At 47.3% G+C, this 20,737-nt stretch overlaps 1 protein-coding gene across 14 annotated transcripts in view; it reads right to left on the bottom strand.

The window, feature by feature from the left end:
* KCNMA1 (potassium calcium-activated channel subfamily M alpha 1) overlaps nt 1-20,737 on the bottom strand; it is a 784,008-nt gene that overhangs the window by 650,372 nt on the left and 112,899 nt on the right. The gene's annotated exons all lie outside the window — the stretch shown is intronic.

Raw genomic sequence — 20,737 nt, 5'->3', positions numbered from 1 at the left:
CCATCTCATGGTTGTCCCTCACTGCTGCATGAGACAGTGCTATGCCCCCTCCCTTAATCTCTCCAGCTGGAGCAGACGGCTGAGTGAGTCATGGAGGGCTCCTTCCCCCACCCACACAGCCCTCCATCCCCATCTCCCAGCCCAATTCCTCCTCCTCCTCGGTGAGTCTGCAGAGCTGAGCAGAAGCCGTCCCTAGCTATGGGTCCAAATCACTGCAGAGGAGAGAAAGCCAGCACCTGGGGGAGTCCTGGGCATGTCCCAGAATGCTGCCTCAGGTACTACATGGCCACTACCACCCACAGGGGTGGGAGGCTGGGGACAGCAGGGTAGCCACACAGCAAATTCTCTGTGTCTGTGAGCAGGCCAGGGTCAGGTGTGTCCTAGTTAAATCAGAATGTCCTGAGGGGTAGGGGACAATTTTTCCACTCATAAAGATGCAATTCTGATTTGAGATGTGTCAGGGATTTCACCATTGCTGACTGTGTGTCATCGTGATTAGATCATACACTGGAGAACTAGAGAGCTACAAGTGCCCACAGAAATCACCCAGTGCAAGCCTCTCATCTGACAGGTGAGACTTAGGAAGCACAGTGAGTCCCTGGGGAAGCCAGGGTCATACAGCAGAAAAATTTAACAGTGAAGACTAAAACCCACATTTGAGAACTCCAAAAGAAGATTCTTTCTGCCACATCAGGATGCCACGAAACTTAACGGCTCAGGCGCCTCGGGAGAGAGAAAAAGTCACGAAAAGAGAAACTTGTGCCTGACACTCCCACTGATCATCGTGATTCTGACATGGGAAATGCCTTTACTTCATAGCACTTTCCTTACATGGAGAATACGCCTCTCATGCAGCTTCATTCATAGTTAACAGTGCCTAGGAAGATGGGGAGACAGGCTCATCCTCTCAAACCACCTGCCCTGGAATCCTTTCTCAGGCCGCTTCCGCCACCAGAAATGCCTGCCCCTCCTCCTCTCTGCTCAAATGTCCTCTCCTCCAGGAAGCTCTCCTGCAATTTCCTCTTGCTCCTGTTCTTTTCCATCCTGGATCATCAGGAGGAATCAGATCTCAGGGTTAACCTGAGTCGTCAAACTTCCAGCTGTGTCTGATGTGGAAGGAGAGAGCACAGCCCCCCCCGCACCCCCCATCTCTTGATACCTGTGTGGGCACCAAGAGTGAGACTTAGGCCCATCTCATGGCAAAGCCTGAACTCTTACCTCGCCAAATGCAAATTTTGCCTGTACTTCTTACCCGCGCTTTCTAATTAGACAAGCCACTTAACCTCTCTGAGCCTCAGTTTTCCCATCTGAAAAACGGCAAGAATAATATCTTCCTCCCTGGTTGTTGTGAGGATTAAATAAGATTACATGTGTAAAGGCTCTAAACACCCCCTTTCAAGCACTGGAAATTGCTATTTTAACAATTATAATGATGTTGATAAATATCAATAGTATATAACCCATACTTTTCAATTTTTTTTTCTTTTTTTTTTTTTTTTTTTTTGTAGAGACAGAGTCTCACTTTATGGCCCTCGGTAGAGTGCCGTGGCCTCACACAGCTCACAGCAACCTCCAATTCCTGGGCTTAAGCGATTCTCTTGCCTCAGCCTCCCGAGCAGCTGGGACTACAGGCGCCCGCCACAACGCCCGGCTATTTTTTGGTTGCAATTTGGCCGGGGCCGGGTTTGAACCCGCCACCCTCGGTATATGGGGCCGGCGCCTTACCGACTGAGCCACAGGCGCCGCCCAATTTTTTTTTTTTTCTAAGACCCCTTGGTGACTCTGTCAAAGAAGTGAAGACAGGTAAGAGTGTTTTTGGTTAAAATTGTGCAGATATTTCAACCCCAAACCTTCTAGGCCAGGGAAGGAGAATGGGGTGGTAGCAGACTTGAAAAACGTGATGATAAAATCCATCTTCCAGACAAAATCTCACCTAATACACATTGATGTTTCTTTCTTTCTTCTGGAGCTCAAAGACTACATCAATTCTTTAAAAGGAAATAATTCTCACCTCTTTCTCCCTAGCATGAGTGGTTTGGAGAGAAATGTCACTTCCCTTCATACATTCTAGAGTCTAGAACGTGTCTAGACTGATACTGATCTAGACACATCTATATGCGAGGACTCCCTCTGTACCCAGCTGGGGTGGCGAGCCCTAGGCTCCCTAGAAATAAAGAAAGCTCCAGAAAAGCCAGGTGGCTTTATTTCAGATTGAAGAAGTCATTAAATTCATAACATTTTAGCAATTACTCAGAAATCCTGAGCAAATCCTCTGGTGTCAGTGGCCCTGGTGTATGAGCAAGCCCTGGTTCAGAGCAGGCATACACACTGAGCACCTGCTTCAGCAGGTAGAAACTGGGGAAATCAGGCAAGACAATCAGTCTTGTCCTCATGGATCTGACATTGTTTAAACCATTTCCAAAGAAACCAAGGGGAGCAAATGACTGGTCCTTTCTCCTGTCTGAACTGCCGCAGATACTTGGGACTCTCCAGTGCTGGAAGGGGTCTGCACCACATTAGCCACAAGGTGCCCAAAACCGTTTATATAAGTCATCATTAGGTATTTTGTCATTTACCAACCAATCAGACACTGAGGGAGGGAACGCGGACCTGCGCAGTGTTCAGCTGGACTAAAGGTGAAGAGCGGTCCCAGTGGGGAGCAGGGCACAGGGGCCTGGGATGTGCTACTGGGTGGCGGGGGGGGAGGGGAGGGTTCTCCCCACAGCAGTACATTTGAGTAACATCATCAGCTGAAGCACTCCCGGTTGTCCTTTTTTGGAAATTTTCCTGCCTGACAAGAATGTGTTTCTTACACTAAATGTCGTGGGCTCATGCTTTACTAACTACATAATTTATTCCACATAATTCCCACAATGCTGTCACGCTTCTCACATTCATCGCTTTCCTCTGGAAAAGCAGAGGGAGCATCCCTGATGTGCCCCCATCGTCCTCTGGATAGGGTGTCCGCCCAGCTGGAGGGATCTGAACCCAGCCCTGCCCAACTCTCCAAATCTAACCTGTCCCCTCATTTTATTCCCTGCCAAGGAATGGATATGGGGTGTGGAGAGATGGGAAAACCAGCAACTGGGGTGGGGGTCAGACTGCCCCAGATCCACTGAACTTTCCCATCACGGCCCTGAAGACAGAGAAGCAGCAACCTCTACCTCCTGCCTCCTGTCTGGGATTTGAACCTGGAGCAAGCCTTCCGTGGACAGGAAGTTCCTTTAACTTGTTGCATTTTATCTTTTTAAATATCTATGCATATTTCATTCCTTCTCATGATAAATGTGATTGAATATTAATGAATATCCCCAACCCTTCAAGAAGAACAGGTTCTCCAAGAAAATGAGCCACATTGACACTGTACCTTCCAGCATTCTCTGAGGCCCTAAGCTGTGTACCTCTGAAGCTAGGAAGTATAAATACAGAAAACCCAGGTCCCCCAAGATTCTACAGCTATCTGTTCATTCATGCCATCCACTCACTGATTCAGAACCCAGAGGAGCCCCAGTTAGGGGATGGCAGCTGAGTCGGCAGCTGAGTCAGCAGCTCTCAAGGCGATGGCCTACTCATGAATCACTCACCCGCTGCCCCCTTGCTACGTGCCTGGAAATACTGATACACAAGGATGCTTAAAATACGCAGTGCCGGGCAGTGAGTCCCTCACCAGCAGGAACCAGACCAAGGGAGTGCTGGGCAAATAGTAGTGCAGGGTGAAAATAAACATTGACAACCATGGGCCATCCTCAGTTATCACTTCATTTATTTATCCATCAAACATTACTAGGTATTTGCCCTATGTAAGTCTCCCTACCCTGGCAATGAGAGGCTCTCAAAGGTAAGTCAAAGCTTTACAAGGCTTATGGAGATATGACTAGTATTCAGCAAAGTCCAATAGAAGATACAAATTATTAATGCCTTTACAGAGAGAACGGGGTAAGGGGTTTGGCTGGAGAAGCTGGTGGCTTAGAAGAGGGAGATACCAGTTCTAGCTTGGAGTATCAGAAACAGAAGCTTCCTGGCCTTGGCCCCAGGACACAAAGAATGACAGGCAGTCCTCGGGGTTACAAACAAGATAGGTTCTGTAGGTTTGTTTTTAAGTTGAATTTGTATGTAAATTGAAATAGGTTTACATTTACCTATAATACCCTCCATCTGTCAAAGTGCAAGTGGTAAGTCAGTCGATGTTTGTGACTTGGGGACTGCCTATGGGACTTAGGGGTACACAGACAAGGAAACAGAAAGGACAGAATGCCGCACATGAGGCAAGAGATAGGTCTAAGTAGTGACACGGACTGGAGCCCAAGGACGCAAAGCAGAAGGAAGAGGAAGAAGTATGGATATCTTTGAACACCACAAAAAGAAGTTGGGACTTTGTGTTTTCCTTTGGCTAATAAGCAGCCATGAAAGAGTATGTGATGAGGAAAGTGAAATAATTAGCTAACATTTAGAAAGTTTAAGTGGGTAGTAAGATGTATGACTAATCAGAAATGAGAGAGCCACAAGGCCAGCTGGAAGTCTACTGCACTAGTCCAAGCAAGCAGCAAGGGAAGCGTGAGCTTGATGAGAGACAGCAGCGGTGGGGAAGAGGGACACACACGAGGGACCAAGTAGGATTGGGATTTGGCAATTGACTAAAGAAGGTGCCAGGGGAAGTTAGTTCCTAAAAACCATGCTGCTTGGGAGAGTCCAACTCTTTTGCCCATTTCCTGTTAAAACTATAGCAGGGCTCCCCCATCACTCTTTGGTGAATTTACCCACCCTGACTCCTGTGTAGAGATAATTCAAGTTTCTTGTGAAAGATGGGACACCACCACCAGTGAGTTTCTAGACGGACTCTGATCGGCAGACCCCAGGTCATCCTGATTCTTCTGCCACCTTCTCGTTGACTAGAGTGCATCCAGGGCGGGGGCAGCCCAAGGGAACCCCACTCCTCTGAAAATGGTTAGAGCCCCTTTCAAGAACATTCCAACATCAAAAGAGGATCTTCAGGGAGCCTTGCCAGGGTTCCCTAAGAGAAACCAGGAACAGAGTCAAGGCTGATACTCTCAGGTTCTGCACATGTGTGTATCCACCTGTTTGTGTGCGTGCACGTGTGTACACATCAGGGCAGGGAAACACTTTTAAATATGGGGAGAGAGAAAAAGGAAGCAGGCAGGAAAAATAAAGATAAGAAAGAAAGAAAGGTCCTTCTTTGAAATTTTAGGCTCCCAGCCCTCTCCTTGGCTCAGCACTCAAAGCCTCTCTCTGCCCATCACAGAACATCATTTCAGAGGAATAGACCATGCATTCCAGGCCAATGTTGATGCTGTCAGCTCAGAATAAGAGCAGCTCTCTGTTTCCCAAAGGGGCTGGGGCAAGGAGACATTTGTTTCTACACTCTACAAAAAAAAAAAAAAATTGTTTTTTGTTTAAAATGTCAAAACAGAAAATGCTTTGCTGCCTCTGAATTCTTTTTCCCATTAAAAATGTAATTAGCTATATGGAACACTATAAGAAAATAAATATTCTTTCAGCTTAGTTTAAAAAAACATCCGTGAGAACGTAGGCACTGTTTGCTCATTCCCTAAAATGTGGTATCGGAGTATATCGGAGAAAGGCAACACGGAGATGCCTTGCTAATGTTTCCTGAAATGAGATCGTAGGGCCGAACCAGAGGCTCAGCCTGACCAGTTCGGCAGACCACCCACACTGCCCAGCCCAGAGCTGAACTTGTGAGCAGTCCTGATCACAATCTCTAGACTGGAACCAGAGCACTGACATCAAAGGATTATCCGTGAACTGGCTGTTCTTTCCTGCAGGCAGGCTCTGCACTCCTGGCCAGCCAGAGTGTTAATCAGCTCTGTCCCAGCATGCTGACAAGGTGCCCACTCCCTGCCGGAGAGACGACATGCACAGGCCACCACTCACCTCTGAGATCCAAAGGGACCAGGCTGCCTTTCTCTTTCTGTCTCTGCACCCCGGGGGCTCCCGCAGAGGAAGGGGTGGAAAGCTAACAGAAAGAGGTACTCTCAAATACTTTTGGTGAAATTTCCTGAAAGCTGTATGACCTTTCTGGAAAACAATGTGGCAATGTGTATAGAGAAATTTTTTTTTTTAAGACAGAGTCTCACTCTGTTGCCCTGGGTAAAGTACTGTAACATCATAGCTCACAGCAACCTCAAATTCTGGGGTTTAAGAAATCCTCCTGCCTCAGCCTCTCGAGTAGCTGGGACTGCAGGCACTTGCTACAACACCCAGGTAATTTTTCTATTTTCAGTAGAGACAAGGTCCCGCTCTTGCTCAAGGCCAGTCTCAAACTCCTGAGCTCAAGCGATTCATCTGCCTTAGCCTCCCAGAGTGCTAGGATTACAGGCGTCAGCCACCGTGCTCGGCCATGGATCTTAAAAACATGCACATCCTTTATCCCAGAAGATTCTGCTTCTAGGAATCTGTCCCAGGGAAATAGGCTGTGATGTGAATAAAAATGAACATATTCAGATCTTGACTGCAGTGCAAACTAAAACAGTGAAACCTAAAAAATAACTCACAGAACCAACAATAGAGAGATGATTAAATAAACTGCAGTTCATCCACTTGAGAAACGAACACACATCATCAAAAAGCACACCTTCAGAGAACTGTTGAAACATGGAAAGATTTCTATATGATCTAAAATGCAGAGGGAAAAGATTAATACGAAACATATCCAAATGTTAATAGCAATTGTCTCTGGGATTTCATCACTGCTTTCATTTTTATACTCTTTTTATTGTGGTAAGATAAACATCACATAAAATTCTGCCGTCTTTAAGTGTACAGTTCTACAGTGCTAAGTACATCCGCGTTACTGTACAACTCTCACCACCATCCATTACCAGAATTTTTTTTAGCTTCCTAAAGTGAAACTGTACCTCCACCCATTTCCAGCACTTTTTTACCATCCCAAAGTGAAACTCCGGACCCATTAAACAACTCCTCCTCTTGATGACTGCCTTGAAAAAAACAAAACCAAAACAAAACAAAAAACTCCCCATTCCTTCCTTCCCTTGGCCTCTGACAACCATCACTCCACTTTTTATCTCTTAACGAACTTGCCTTCTCTGGGTACCTCATCTAAGTGGATGAGTGCTATATTTTGCTTTTTTGTGACTGGCTTATTTGACTTAGCATAAGTGATGCCTTTTGTGATATGTGTCAGGATTTCCTTCTTCCTTAAGGTTGAATAATAGTCTGCTGAATAATATTATTGTGTTGAATAATATTTTAGAGAATGGGGTGTATAAATATTTGTTAACATTTGTAAATATCAATAAATATTTGTTATCCCTTTTAAACAATTTTTTTCTTTTTTTGTAGAGACAGTGTCGCACTTTATCGCCCTCAGTAGAGTACGTGGCATCACAGCTCACAGCAACCTCCAACTCCTGGGCTTAGGCGATTCTCTTGCCTCAGCCTCCTGAGTAGCTGGGACTAAAGGCGCCTGCCACAACACCTGGCTGGGTTTTTTTTCTTGTTGTTGCAATTTGGCTAGGGCTGGGTTTGAACCCGCCACCTTCAGTATGTGGGGCCAGTGCCCTACCCACTGAGCCACAGGCACCACCCTCTTTTAAACAATTTTGTCATTTAACCACCTTAGCTGGTAAACAGCTCATCAGTTTGCTGTCAGGTGGCCTCAGATTATGACTGTAAGCAGTTGTCACCCCTTGCCCACATTTTGCTTTCTAAGGCTTCCATTCCCAAGGTACAGTACAATAAGGTATTTTGAGACAGAGACCACATCCACATAATTTTTATTATTCTATATTGTTATAATTGTTCTATTTATTATTAGTGATTATTATCTCTTACTGTGCCTAATGTATAAACTTTATTATAGATATATCTGTATAAGAAAAAACATAGAGTATTTAGAGTCATGGTATCCTCAGTTTCAGAAATCTACTGAGGATCCTGGAATACATCACCCAAGGATAAAGGGGGCTGTATTTGGAGATAGGATATTTAAAGTAGTTAAATTATGATGGAGGTCATTAGTGGGGGCCCTAATCCAATATGACTTGTGTCCTCATAAGAAGAGCATTATTCAGACACAGACAGATACACACACAGAAAAGACCAGGTGAGGGCACAGGGGCAAGATGGCCATCTACCAGCCAGGCACAGAGGCCTCAGAAGAAACCAATCCTGCCAATACCTCGATCTTGAACTTCCAGCATCCAGAATTGTGAGAAAATAAATGTCTATTGCTTATATCACCCATTCTACAGTGATTTGCTATGACAGTCCCAGAAAATTCATGCAAGAGCTCTCAGCTAACGGCTCAGCACAGGTCTTACAAGCCAGAGGTAGGTCAACCTCCTGGGGCTCCACAGCTGAGGCCAAGAGAGATCGTGCAAGTCCACAAATTGAGGCTCTGGTATAATTTGGCTGCTCGCTGGCCATAGGACAAGTAATCACTGCTCTTTAAAACAGTATCTTGCTCTCTCCGACAGGGCTGCTATAAGGTAAGATGGTATATTTGAATTCAGCCTTAGAGTACAAGCCACTGTTCCACCAGGAGTTCTCACTTGTACTTCTCAGGACAAGTATACTGGCCTCCTAAGGTGCCTTTCTGCCTCCATTCCTGCCCTTGCTACTGCAAGAGTGGGCTTTCAAAACTGTTAATCAGATCACATGCATGGCTACTTAAATCCCTCCAGCAATATCCCAGGGCACTGAAAAGGAAATCCTCATCATTGTCTACAAAGCCCTACTAAACAAGCTCTGTAAGCCTCCTTCCCTCTGTGCCCAAAACTCCATTCTAAGGAGTTTTTCTGGTGTTTCCAAAACAAGCAACTTATTCCTACCTCAGGGCCTTTGCACTAACTATTCCCTCTGCCTGCAATGCTCTTCTCCCAAATGTCCACCTGGCTGGCTTCCTCTTAAGTCAAATGTCTCCTCCTTGAAGAGAACTTTTTCACCCATCATAAACTCTCAGCATCAGCTCACGCTGTTGAGTTCCCTGCAGCAGCCTATCCCTGAGAGCAGCCACTCTAGCTGTCTACTTCATGCTGAGTCCCCCCTACCCAGTGCTTTGTCCAGTGCCTTGGAGCTTAGTAAATCTGTGTTGCCTGGATAATGTATGTGAAAGCACTTATAGCAAATTGTAAAGTGATGTGTAAATGTAAGCAAGTATCATAAGTCCCTCAAGGAGCTAGCCAAATAATTCAAAGAAAAAAGAGAACAGGGACAAGTAGTGGAGAGGGATGGTCAATTTAGAGTAAACTTGGGAAGACTTCAAGAAATAAATCAAGTTGTGGTACATGTATACCATGGAATACTACTCAGCCATGAACAAAGATGGGAGACTTTGCATCTTTTGTATTAACCTGGATGGAGTTGAAGAACATTCTACTTAGTAAAGTATCGCAAGAATGGAAAAGCAAGTATCCAACATACTCAATTCTATTATGAAGCCAGTTGATGAATAAATTCACACCCAGACAAGAAAAAACACAACTAAACTCAAGGGGCAGGAGGTTCTATGCTTTCAATGTGAGGGAATATGGCACACCTCCTGGGTGAGGGGTACAACTACAAGTTGGACTCTACCTAACAAACACCAAACAATGTAACCTAATCATCTGTACCCTCATATTAATCTGAAATTTTAAAAATATAGTAAAAAAGAAATTTTCAAAATAAAAGTATAAAAGAGAAAGGAGAGAGGAAGGGAAAGAAGGAGAGAGGGAGGGAGGGAAGGAGGGAGGAAGGGAGGAAAATTTTGTTAAATACATGAGGCCTAGGGCCCAAGAAGCACAAACCACACTGAGGATTTATTTATTTTACTCGAGCCTTGTCTGCTCTACCCAGCCAAAGGAACTGAATCAATTACAGGCGACTGCAGTTTTCCTGGAGCCAGGCAGTGGAGCACCCTCGGCAGGAGTGGCCTGGGAGGGGGATCCTGGCGAGCAGGACTGACTCACCCTCATTGCATTAGCCCTCCCCTCCCACAGCTGCATCCTTCTAACTGCCTGCCCGGGGCCTGCACTCCCCCAGAGGCTGGCCTGCGATTCACAGATGGCCCATCACTCCCGGTGCCAGCGGAGCATCACCCAAGCCTATCTTTAGGAGTTCTGCAGGCTGAACAATTTACCAGTCTGGCGCCCTGGTCTGGAGCTTCGCTGCTACATGAGTGGGGGGGCAATGGGGCTTCTCCTCTGCCTGCCCTGCTGCGTGAGGCATTACTCAAGGACTGGAGGGCCTGGCAGTGCCACACAGGTGAGCTGCTGTCCCCAAAGGTGTGCTGGTCTGCCCCTCAGAGCTAGCTGGTCCTCACCAGAAGCTACACACAAACCCCAGGCCCTCAAAAAGTACTGGCGATGGGGAAGCAAGTCACTCTGCACCCTGGCTGCCTGAATGACTGGTTCTGCAGGCGCTCACCTGGCACCTGATGTGTGTGTGTGGTCACATCAAATTAACTTTTCCAGGTGGTATGAGTTCATTCTCTTCCTCAGAGCATGGAGCAGAGGTGGGAAAACATCACCAGCCTCCCCACCTCAGGAAAAAGATACAAGAGGCAGATTCCCCATGGCAGTGCCAGCCCTCGGGGGCCCCCGGGCTTTCCACCTGCTGGAAGTGACTGTGTGTGAATCCCACAAGCAGAAGGGAACCCCTGGCTGTGAGTTGCAGGGGAGAGGGTCACATCAGACATGTCACCCTATCAAACAATCTCACTCATTTCTTTCAATAAAGACTCACAGAGCACCTGCTTGCTCTGGAGAACAGGCTGGAGGTTAAGTTGAGGAGTGAGAGAGGAATTGCCCAGAACCCAGAGCTTTCCTGTCGCACCAGTGAGCTCTCTGCTAGGCCTTCAAGATTTCCAAACGGCCTGAGTCTTTGTGCCTCTTCACCCACATCTAGACACCATTTTTACAGAACTCAGGATGTTCCCTGTGTCTTTCAACAATGCAGTTGAGAGCCCTGCCCACCCCACCTCCTTTCTCTCTGAGGTACAGTGAAATCTGTCTGCCAGCCGACATAAACAGAGAAAGAGCTCCCACCCCCTGGCTTCCAGCAGAGAAATGAGAATGACCCAGAAGAGCTTAAAGGCTCAAGAGCCATCCCTGAGAATTTGCAGAAGTGCCATCCCACATGTTTTTTCCCCTGAATCTAAAAAAGGGATTCAAGCTCACATGCTTACAGTTGCCAGCTCACTGGGGTAAGTGAGGAGTGTTCCATGCGGTAGGGATGCAGGGTGCAGCGGCTCTGCCCAGCCAGTGGTCACCCTGAGGGGACCCAGCCCCACAAATGTGCATCTTCAATCTCTTTTCTTTTTCCCAAGAAAAGCTAGCAACACAGATTTTTATCCAAAATCTCCTACTTTGATAAAAGAGGCAATTAATGCAAAAAAAGATAGGACCATTAGGCCGAACCTGATGGACTTGCAGGCTGCCAGTTTGCACGCTCCAAAAAGGAGGGTGGAGTGACTGGATTCTGGGGAGCATGTTCAGAGGTCACTGTCCTCCCCTGCTGCTCCCCAGGGAGGTCTTCCTGGGCTGCCTCCCAAACTTTACAAAGCACCAGCCAGAGAGCGAGGACCCAGCAACGAGCCAAGATGTGTGGCTGCACCACTCTGAGGAGAGAACGGAACAGTCGGGAATCCCTCCAGCATATGTTGGGAATCCCCCCCAGCATATACCCTACTGGTGCCATTCCCCAAAGCCTACTGGCTCACCCCTCAACCTGCAGTGTCTCTTTCCTTCTCCCCAACAACGTAACACTAATTTCTCTCCTTCCTGAAGACTCCATTTAAGCATCAGCTCCTCCAAAGAGCTGCCTGCTATTTAGGGTCCTCCCAGAAGCCCCTGGGCTGGGGAAGTTCCCCGCACCCAGCAAATCAGCACACTCTGCACAACTATTCACAACATCCATGCGTGCAGCTGACCCCTCCCGAGCAGAGAGGTCCTCAAGGGAAGAGCTGGGTCTTTTTCATCCCCATTATCCCTGTAGCAGCACAGACCGTGGAACACAGGAGCAGTTCCATGCAGAACTAGACAAGCAACTCCTCGAGGGGCAAATGTTCTCCGGGCAGCGACCTGTACCAGGTGCATAAGGGATGCACAAGGCCTCTGAGATGAGTCCAGCGTAAACAGGGAAGGGAGCCTATTGAGGGCAACAGATGTTTAAAAAAAACCCATCACAGAGACTCTACCTGCTGTCCCCCTGCCAACAGCCACCTCCTCCTGGCCTTCAGGTCTGAATCACATTGTGCACACTCCTCTTGCCTGACATCTGTTCTGCACTCCCCTTTCCAAAGAGCTTTCTCACCATGAGCCCTCCACTATTTTTTCCCTTTCCCTGTTGTATTTGTCCTTTTGCACTTATGGCCACCTGACTTCTGTTTCCTTATTTGTCCTTTTTATGGTCTCTCTCCACCACTAGAGCCTACACCCCGTGAGAGCAGGACCTATGCCTGCCTGTTCTCTGCCCTGTGCCCGGTGCCTAGGAAAGTGCCTGACCCATGGTGGGTGCACAGGAAAGGCTGGCTGCATGAATAAATGTAGAAAGGAGAGAGCAAGGCATTTCCAAAAAAGCACTGCTTGCTAAAAGATCCCCGAACCTCTGCTTGCCAAGAAACAGCCAGGTTCCTGCCTCCTCCTCCTTTCCACACTGGGCCCGACACCTGCAGAACTTTCATTTCATCGTGTTTCTGTGTTCAGGTGCCACAAAGCAGGTGAAGAACCCTGTCTGTGTGAGTGCAAGAGGCTCTGGTGGGTGCAGGGTGAGCACCTGCGTGTGCACAGGGGGTCTGAGGAGTACAGAGGGCAGGTGAGTTTGAGCAACTGCAGGCCTGGAAGCCAGTGAGCACAGTCAGGGAGTAGGTATGCGGGGGGGCGGTGGGGGAGAGAAGGAGCTGAAGGTAAGGGTGTCTGTGCACATTGGGAGGTGCGTGGGAAGAGGCCAGGGTGAGGGGAAGCAAGCCTGTGTGTGCCTATGCCCACTTGTGCACGTTTGTGAGGGTGGGGAAGGGTGTGTTGGTGGGGAAGGTGCTGGCACCTCTGCTGCCTGTGCAAACTCAGTCTGGGGAGCCTGAGCAGAGGGTGCCTTCCCTGGGGGCTTCAGGAAGAGTTCCTTCTCCAGTGGTTGCTATCTGACCTCATCTAACCTATATGGGAAGGAAACAGTGTCACTAGAACCCAGGCCTCGTCGATTAACAGGCCCGAAGAAAATCAGACATCAGTGACCAGGCAGGCGAATCTACCGCTGGAAAACACAAGCCAACACCACGCATGAGCACCTCACGTACCCTGACATGGGTCCCCGTGTCCTTCAGAAGGAGGCCAGGCTCCTAATGATTTTGCACCAGGACTAAACACATGGATTCGAATTCCTTGGAGATTCCAAAAAGTCACCAGTACAGCCTGTAGACATTATATTACCAATAACAGAGCTAATGAGCATCGCAGCCACCGGAACAGCAATGCCAGGGGATGCTGAGACCTTCTGGGCTGTTCTGCTGAGCTGGGACTCAAGAAGGTCTGTTCCCTACAGGCCTTTTCAGCAGGAGTGAGGCAAAGACACAAGCCCTTAAAGGGCCCACGTTCTCAGCCTCCTCCGTTCTCCCTGTGCACCCAGACTCCTGCCCACCTCGAGCAGCACATCTCCTCCCACCCTCTGCCTTCCTCGCTGGGTCCACATATTTTAGCATCCATTCATTTCCTCAATCAACAAAGAGGTATCAAGTATTGCTACCTCCCAGGCACTTTCCCAGGGGACAGAACTGAACAGACCAGACCAAGTACTGTCCTCTCGGAATACACATTGTGTCTGGGGAAACAGGCAATAATAAACCACACTGATAAGACAAATATAAGGTATGTTCAAGGGTGGTAAGTGCCCTGGTGAGAAAATAAACAAGTGTGGCAGGAAGAAGGGCCCTTAAACAGTGTAGCCATGGAAGCTCTCCAACAGACAAGCTCACCCCCCCCCAGAGGCTTCACAGCTACTGTTCCACGGGCCTGAGCACCGTTCCCTCAGACCTCCCCCATAGTTTTCTTTTTCAGGCAGGTCAGTCTCGTTTCATTCATTGGTCACCTCCTTAGAGAGACCCTTCCTGACCACCCACATAAAGCAGGTGCCTGATCAAACATTACTATCCCCTTAGCCTACCTAATAACACTTTCCCATCCAATTTTTCTGTCCCTAGCTCTTGTTCATTTGGAGCAGGAAAGATGTTGGTGGGTTGCAATTATCCTCCAGTTTTATTTTTATTTTATTTTTTTCTTTGAGACAGAATCTCACTATGTTGCCCTGGGTAGAGTGCCATGGCATCACAGCTCACAGCAACCTCAAACTCTTAGGCTTGAGTGATTCTGTTGCCTCAGCCTCACAAGTAGCTAGGCCTAAAATCACCCACGACGATGCCCAGCTATTTTTTTTTTTTTTTTTTTTTGGTTGTAGTTGTCATTGTTGTTTGGCAGACCCAGGCTGGATTCGAACCCGCCAGCTCCAGTGTATGTGGCTGGTGCCCTAGCCGCTTGAGCTATAGGCGCCAAGCCTATCCTCCAGTTTTAAAAGATAAAAAGGTATATAGGATGTTTTATTATCTATTTTAGGTTATATAAAATAGTTAAAGTATTTTTTATTATTTTTGTTTGTAATTTTTCTTTTTTTAGACAGAGTCCCACACTGTGGCCCTGGGTAGAGTGCTGCAGCATCACAGCTCACAGCAACCTCAAACTCTTGGGCTTAAGAGATTCTCCTGCCTCAGCCTCCCAAGTAGCTGGGACTACAGGTGCCCACTACCATGCCTGGCTAGTTTTTTCTGTTTTTAGTAAAGACAGGGTCTCATTTTTGGTCAGCCTGGTCTGGAATTCCTGAGTTCAGGTAATCTACCCACCTCGAACTCCCAGAGTGTTGAGATTACAGGCATGAACCACCACTTCCATCCTGTTTATAATTTTTTTGAGTGTGATACTTCTCCAGGATGAAATCCGGGCTCCCTCTTACATATCCCACAGTAGAAATCCTTCACTGATTTTTTTCCATGTTGCATTATAAAACGCATCTTCCCATTTAGCCTCTCCTCGGTTTCAGAGATGATGGCCTTCCCCTCTTTCTTGAATTTCTGTTCCTCACGTTGCTCACGAGCTGAGTGAAGAGGTTTCTCCTGTAAGAAAATGTGCCTGCACTTTTTCTCCACTCTCCTTCTGACCTAACAAGGAAGGGATATAGGGGCTCACAACTGTAATGTCCATCAGCCAGAAGAATAATTTTTTCTACCATTGTAGGACCTGCTTGTGAGTCCATAATATCCACAGTAATGATCAGGTCTGTCCACTCTTCCCCATAAGCAGTATTCTAAAAATAACTGTCAGTTTTTCAGATTGAACAGGCAGTTTCTTCCTATAACCAGTGATCAACTGTGTGTGAGGCCCAAAGACTGTTCTAGGCATTGTCACCAATCTCTTGTCGTGGAATGAGAGGCACATCGTTTTCATATCACATTGATAGGTATACAATTCTTATTCCTGAAGTTTCTTCTTTTTCGAATCACTTGGAAAATCCTTTCTAGAAACCATAACTATTTCTGTCATACATACTTTCATTGTATACAATTCCCAAGCTCTGGACATCTTCTGGAATAATGATGTAAATGAATAATAATGGTCTAGAAATTTATTAATGAATTAAAACCAGCTCTCACCATCTGAAGTTAAACTAGTATTTAGTTACTATGTCTCTGCTTCCCCCACTGGATTATAAGATCCAAAAGGAGAGGGGACTGTGCCTTGCTCACCTCTGTATCTTGCAGGGGTTTTTTGTTTGTTTGTTTGTTTGTTTGTTTTTGTTTTTTGGGTTTTTTTGGCCAGGGCTGGGTTTGAACCCACCACCTCTGGCATATGAGGCTGGCACTCTACCCCTTTAAGCCACAGGTGCCTCTAACTAGAACAGGTCAACAAGCAGCAGGCCTCAGGCCGAAATTTCATAGTCCACTTTTTCTTCCTCTGTGTCAAGTAATGCCCTCTCCTGGAATCTTTTTAAAAATACTCTTGGGCAGGCCACACAGGAAGTCGTGAACACTCTAATTGAATGGTCACTTCTCCCCAGGGGCTGCTTAGAAATCTAAGACAATGTGCTGGTGTGTGGAGGGAAGGGGGCATGACAGAAGGGAGAAAGCCTAGGGCCGCTTTCCAGACACAGGCTGCAGGGAAGGGAGCTTGGGTACTGCTCCCAGCTCTGTCCACAACTTTTTGGTAACCTCTTTAACCATCTCTCGCTACACTACTTACAGCTGAGAGGGAGCTCTGTGGCCCTCTGAGCCGTGGGGACTTTGCGGGGAAGGGATGAGTCAATTAGGAGAGGGGACAAATTTAGCTGCCTCCTCACTTTGCCATCGAGGACAAGGGGTCTGAGGTCTGATCTCTGCCTCCAACCAAAGGGGGAAAACCCACTAACGGTGGGAAGCCACGCACACCACATTAATGCACACTCAGAGAGGATCATCTCTCCGTTGCTAAGCACCACTGTAGACACACGGTTACTATTAGAAAGTTAATCATGGAAAATGCTGAGGTCTCTTTCCCCAGCCCTGCATCTCTCAGCTCCACACTACAATTTCATCTTCCATATAATGTTACCGGACAGTGTCATTGGCTCCGTCCACTCCCTTGTCCCAGACCTTTATGACCTTTCCATTCCCTGCAAGTGGCACGCCATGGCCGCCCCGCAGAGCTGTAAGACACGCTGGCTTCAGCCCACTTGGCCAGGGCCAGCACGCTGACATTTTCCATAAGGCCGCATCAGCCAGCACAATGCTCAGGAGGGATTAAGACAACTTGCTCCATCACCCCGAGTTGCTTTAGGAAAGGGAAAAACAGCACTGGTCCCCGCCTTGGCAGCTGATGACATCCTCGTGCTATCTCTACCCAGAGATGAAAGGCGGGAACACAAGCCACTTCTCTGTGCCTGATCGCAAGGCACGGATTACTCTCCACCTTACACTTTCTAAAAGAGCCTCAGAGAAGCAGGCATGTTTGAAGGCCAGCCTCATAAAAGGCTTAGTACCTACTTGTCAGTCAACACCCTGGTGAGCAGATAATTGATTTTTTTGTTTTATGATTATTTGCAGGCACCGGTTCCCTTTCCATTAGCCTGGATAACCGAGGGTAGACTGCAAAAAAGTGTTAATATCATGACCAAGGTCACTCAGCTGGCTCCGGCTGCCTCTCCAGCCCAAAGACTGAATTATCACAGCTTGTATTAATAATAACGAGAACAATGAATAACCTGAGAGATTATAAAGCAGAGGAACTCTGCTATTATTACCTCAACAGTTTAAGGCTTTCCTTGGTGAAACAAAGAAGGAAAACATTTTCTAAGGTTTGAATTAGGAACCTCTAGCTCACCACCTTCTGTGTGGTGCTACTCACAATCAGAAAAGGGCTTTGTTTGAGGGTAATAGTGCCAGGGCTAGGACCTCCGGGTTTGGTTTCCAGCCCCACCAGGTATGGAAGTGGGGCAAGTCAATCATCTTGGCAGGTTCCCACACACAGGGGCCAGTGAGGACTTGGAATAAGGAGCACTGAAAGGGCTTGGCACAGTGCCCAGCAGGGAGAAACACACTGCAAATACTGCAAATACTAGCTGTCACTCTATTAATAGTTCTTAGTAACGATAGTTCATCTTGAGTAGGAATCATGAGATCTCATGTGGCCCCACACCCCCCAGGAATGGAGATGAGAATAACATGTGCTGCCCGTCCACGTCCAGCAGTCACCCCAGGGGAGGCCCCCGTCATCCCACACCATATACAGTGCCTTGACCCCCCCCACACGGGGTGCCAGGCTCACCCCCAGCCCCCCTCCGGCACCCTTACTCCCATTCTCAGCCAGGAAGAAAGTACCCACTGTCCCCATTTGAAAGAGGCAGACTGGTAGGCTGGTTTTCAATGGCCAGGCTCAGAGAAAGGCGTGGACGAGATCTCTGGCTGAATCTTTGCTGATGAAGTCCCATGTTGGCATGGAAGCCACTTCCCATGACTCTGGCCTTTAGACATAGAAATCCCAAAAGCCTCTGCTGTAAAAAAAAAAAAAAAAAAAGTCTTCCAAACGTCTCATTTGGAAGCCCAAGAGCTTTACTCCTCAGCCATCTACTCCCCAAACTTTTATTGGGCGGCTAATGTGTCTCAGATTCTGCCAGCAGTGGCTGCAAGTTAAGATGTGACAGATGAGAAGAGGCCATAATACAAAGAACAGGGACTCTAGCCCAAAAGAACAGCATATGCCAAGGCCCTGAGGTATACAAAGACCAGCATGTTCTCTGTGGACAGGGTTCTAAGTGCAGATAACGTCCAGGACAGGTCAATACCTTTGCATCACCCTTATCCAAAAGCAGCCTTTAAGAAGTCACCAGAGGCACCAACTTTAACTCAGAAAACCTTTCTGAGTCCCATACCCTGCCCTCTATTTCTACATTCTTTCTCTTCTCTGATTTCCTCCATTTCTTTCCTGGTGGCAGCAAAATGCAAGGTTAGAGGGATACACCCCGGTGTCAGGAAGCCCAGGTTTCAATCCCAGCTAGGCCACTTACTGTTTTGGTGATTGACCACCGCTCTGTGCCTCAGTTTCCTCATCTGCAAACAATGGATCACAGATAACCACTTCTTAGAGCTACTGTATGGATTAGACAAGTTAAAAGACATGAGGCTCTTAGCTCAGTCCCTGACACATAGGAGGCTCCCAGTAACTGTGAGCACTATAATATCTATGTTCAGCACTGTCATTTTTCTTGTTAGACTCCCCTCTATAACTGGCCCCTAGGGATGAATGACACCCACCCGTTTCTTACCCAGCTTCCCAGACACCGCAGCCCTCTTGCCTAGGAGCTCCTTATCCCTCAGATGTACTCATCCCAAACCCTCACTCACTGCAGTGACTTCTGGAGACCCTAACAGGATCGGAGCATTCGGCATACTCCCGCAAGTCATCTCCAGCACCTTGGGGCAGGATGGGGGCTTCTACGACTCGACTCCCCAGAGGGGTTCTGCCACCGTGCCTGAGATGTGCTTTACATTGCTGACACCTTTTCCTTATTCGACTTTTTCAAAAACACCCCCAAATGTTTTGTCTTTTCAGTTTGCCTCTCCTCCCCCTCAGCACCCTTCCCCCCCCCCCACCTGCCCAAAAATCCCCAGTAGTTTCCAAATTGAATAACTGTCTCGGGAGCTGCATTTAAAGATGCTAATTTAAACACAGGCGTCAGAAAAGGCAAGCTGGAGCCTTGTTCCTAGCACCAGCCCCTCACCCACACCTCACAGCTGTCACCGCCCAGGAGCAGGACTCGCTTGAGTAAGCTGGCAGGGAGGGGCAGGATACAGGCGGAGCAGAGTTGTGGGGGCCCAGGTCAGCGCCCACTTCCGGTCTTTCTTTACCCTTGGAGGGCGGCCTTCAAAGGGTCCAACTCTGCCAAGCTGCCAATTCCACAAGAGCTGGGTCTCGGGGCAACCAACAGTTGCTGCAGTACATTTTGAATGTACGCAACTGCAAACCCCCAGAGCTCTAATTTCCTTTAATAAATCCAAGCTCTTCCGTTTGAGTAAGCGTCGTGCGTTCAACAGCAGCACCTATTATCAAAACACAATTTGTCTCCTTTCCATTTTCCACATCCTCAACGTAAGCGCGGGCCCCATTAAGGGGCAGATTGCTCTGAATGGTAAAGTGCCCTGGTCTACCAGTCCTCCGGAATCACCTTCCCCATCCAGGGGTCACATGTTTTTTCCCTTCCCTGAACTCTCTCTTGTCCTCCCTCAATACCCACTACATCCCGCTAGTGCACGTCTCACCACCCCTCCCAAACTGGACCTCCTGAAGGAGAGAAGCCACTTCTTAGTCATCCCTGGGTCTAGTCCCACTGCACTCACACCACAGACGCATGTGATACATACCCAGTAGCTGCCAGAATGCCTGGCGCACAGTAGGGGCCAAATAAGTAGTTTCGGATTGGTAAGAGGAATCACCTTGGAGCTTGACAATTTATGGGGAAAGTGAAAAAACAAAACCCAACCCCAATTATTCAGCAGACTTTGGCCCTATTTGGTCGCCCTGGAACATATGGCTTTTCCTATGTTGTGTTTACTTGAAACGGAGGTATATAAATACACAAAAAGACAATGAGGGAGGCTCTGATAAAACACAGCAAAGGCAAGCCTGGTAACCTCCACGTGAGAGAGAAATGCCCACAGTGTGGCAGCCTGTAGGTGAGGCTGATATCAGAGGGAAGATGCCGTAGTGGACAGATGCTTCTGGAAGAACACGCAGGCGCTCTGTGTCTTTAGGAAGGGTTTATTTCAAGAGATGCTATGACTTAATAATAAAAATAAAAATAAAAATAAAATAAAAAACACACACTTTAGGGTATGTTCACTTTTTTATCTTTTTAAAAATTTTTTTTTAATTGTTAAATCATAGCTGTGTACATTTATGCAATCGAGGGGTACAATGTGCTGGTTTCATATACAATCTGCAGAGATATGTTCACTTTTTAGCATTATAGTTCAATTTAAAAACAACTAAAAAATGATTAGATAATATTTTCCCTATGGGACCTTATCTTCAATGTCTAAGTGACATCAATGTGAGAAAAGGGTTTATGCTACAAAACTTCACTCTCTGGATCACTTGAGCCCAGGAGTTTGAGGTTGCTGTGAGCTATGATGCCATGGCACTCTACCCAGGGCGACAGAATGAGACTGTGTCTCAAAAAAAAAAGAAAT

This window comes from Nycticebus coucang, chromosome 3 (assembly GCF_027406575.1).
Source record: "Nycticebus coucang isolate mNycCou1 chromosome 3, mNycCou1.pri, whole genome shotgun sequence".
In the NCBI taxonomy this organism is placed as follows: Eukaryota; Metazoa; Chordata; class Mammalia; order Primates; family Lorisidae; genus Nycticebus; species Nycticebus coucang.
Note: the sequence above shows the minus strand (reverse complement) of the source record. Positions and strands in the feature narration are given on the sequence as shown.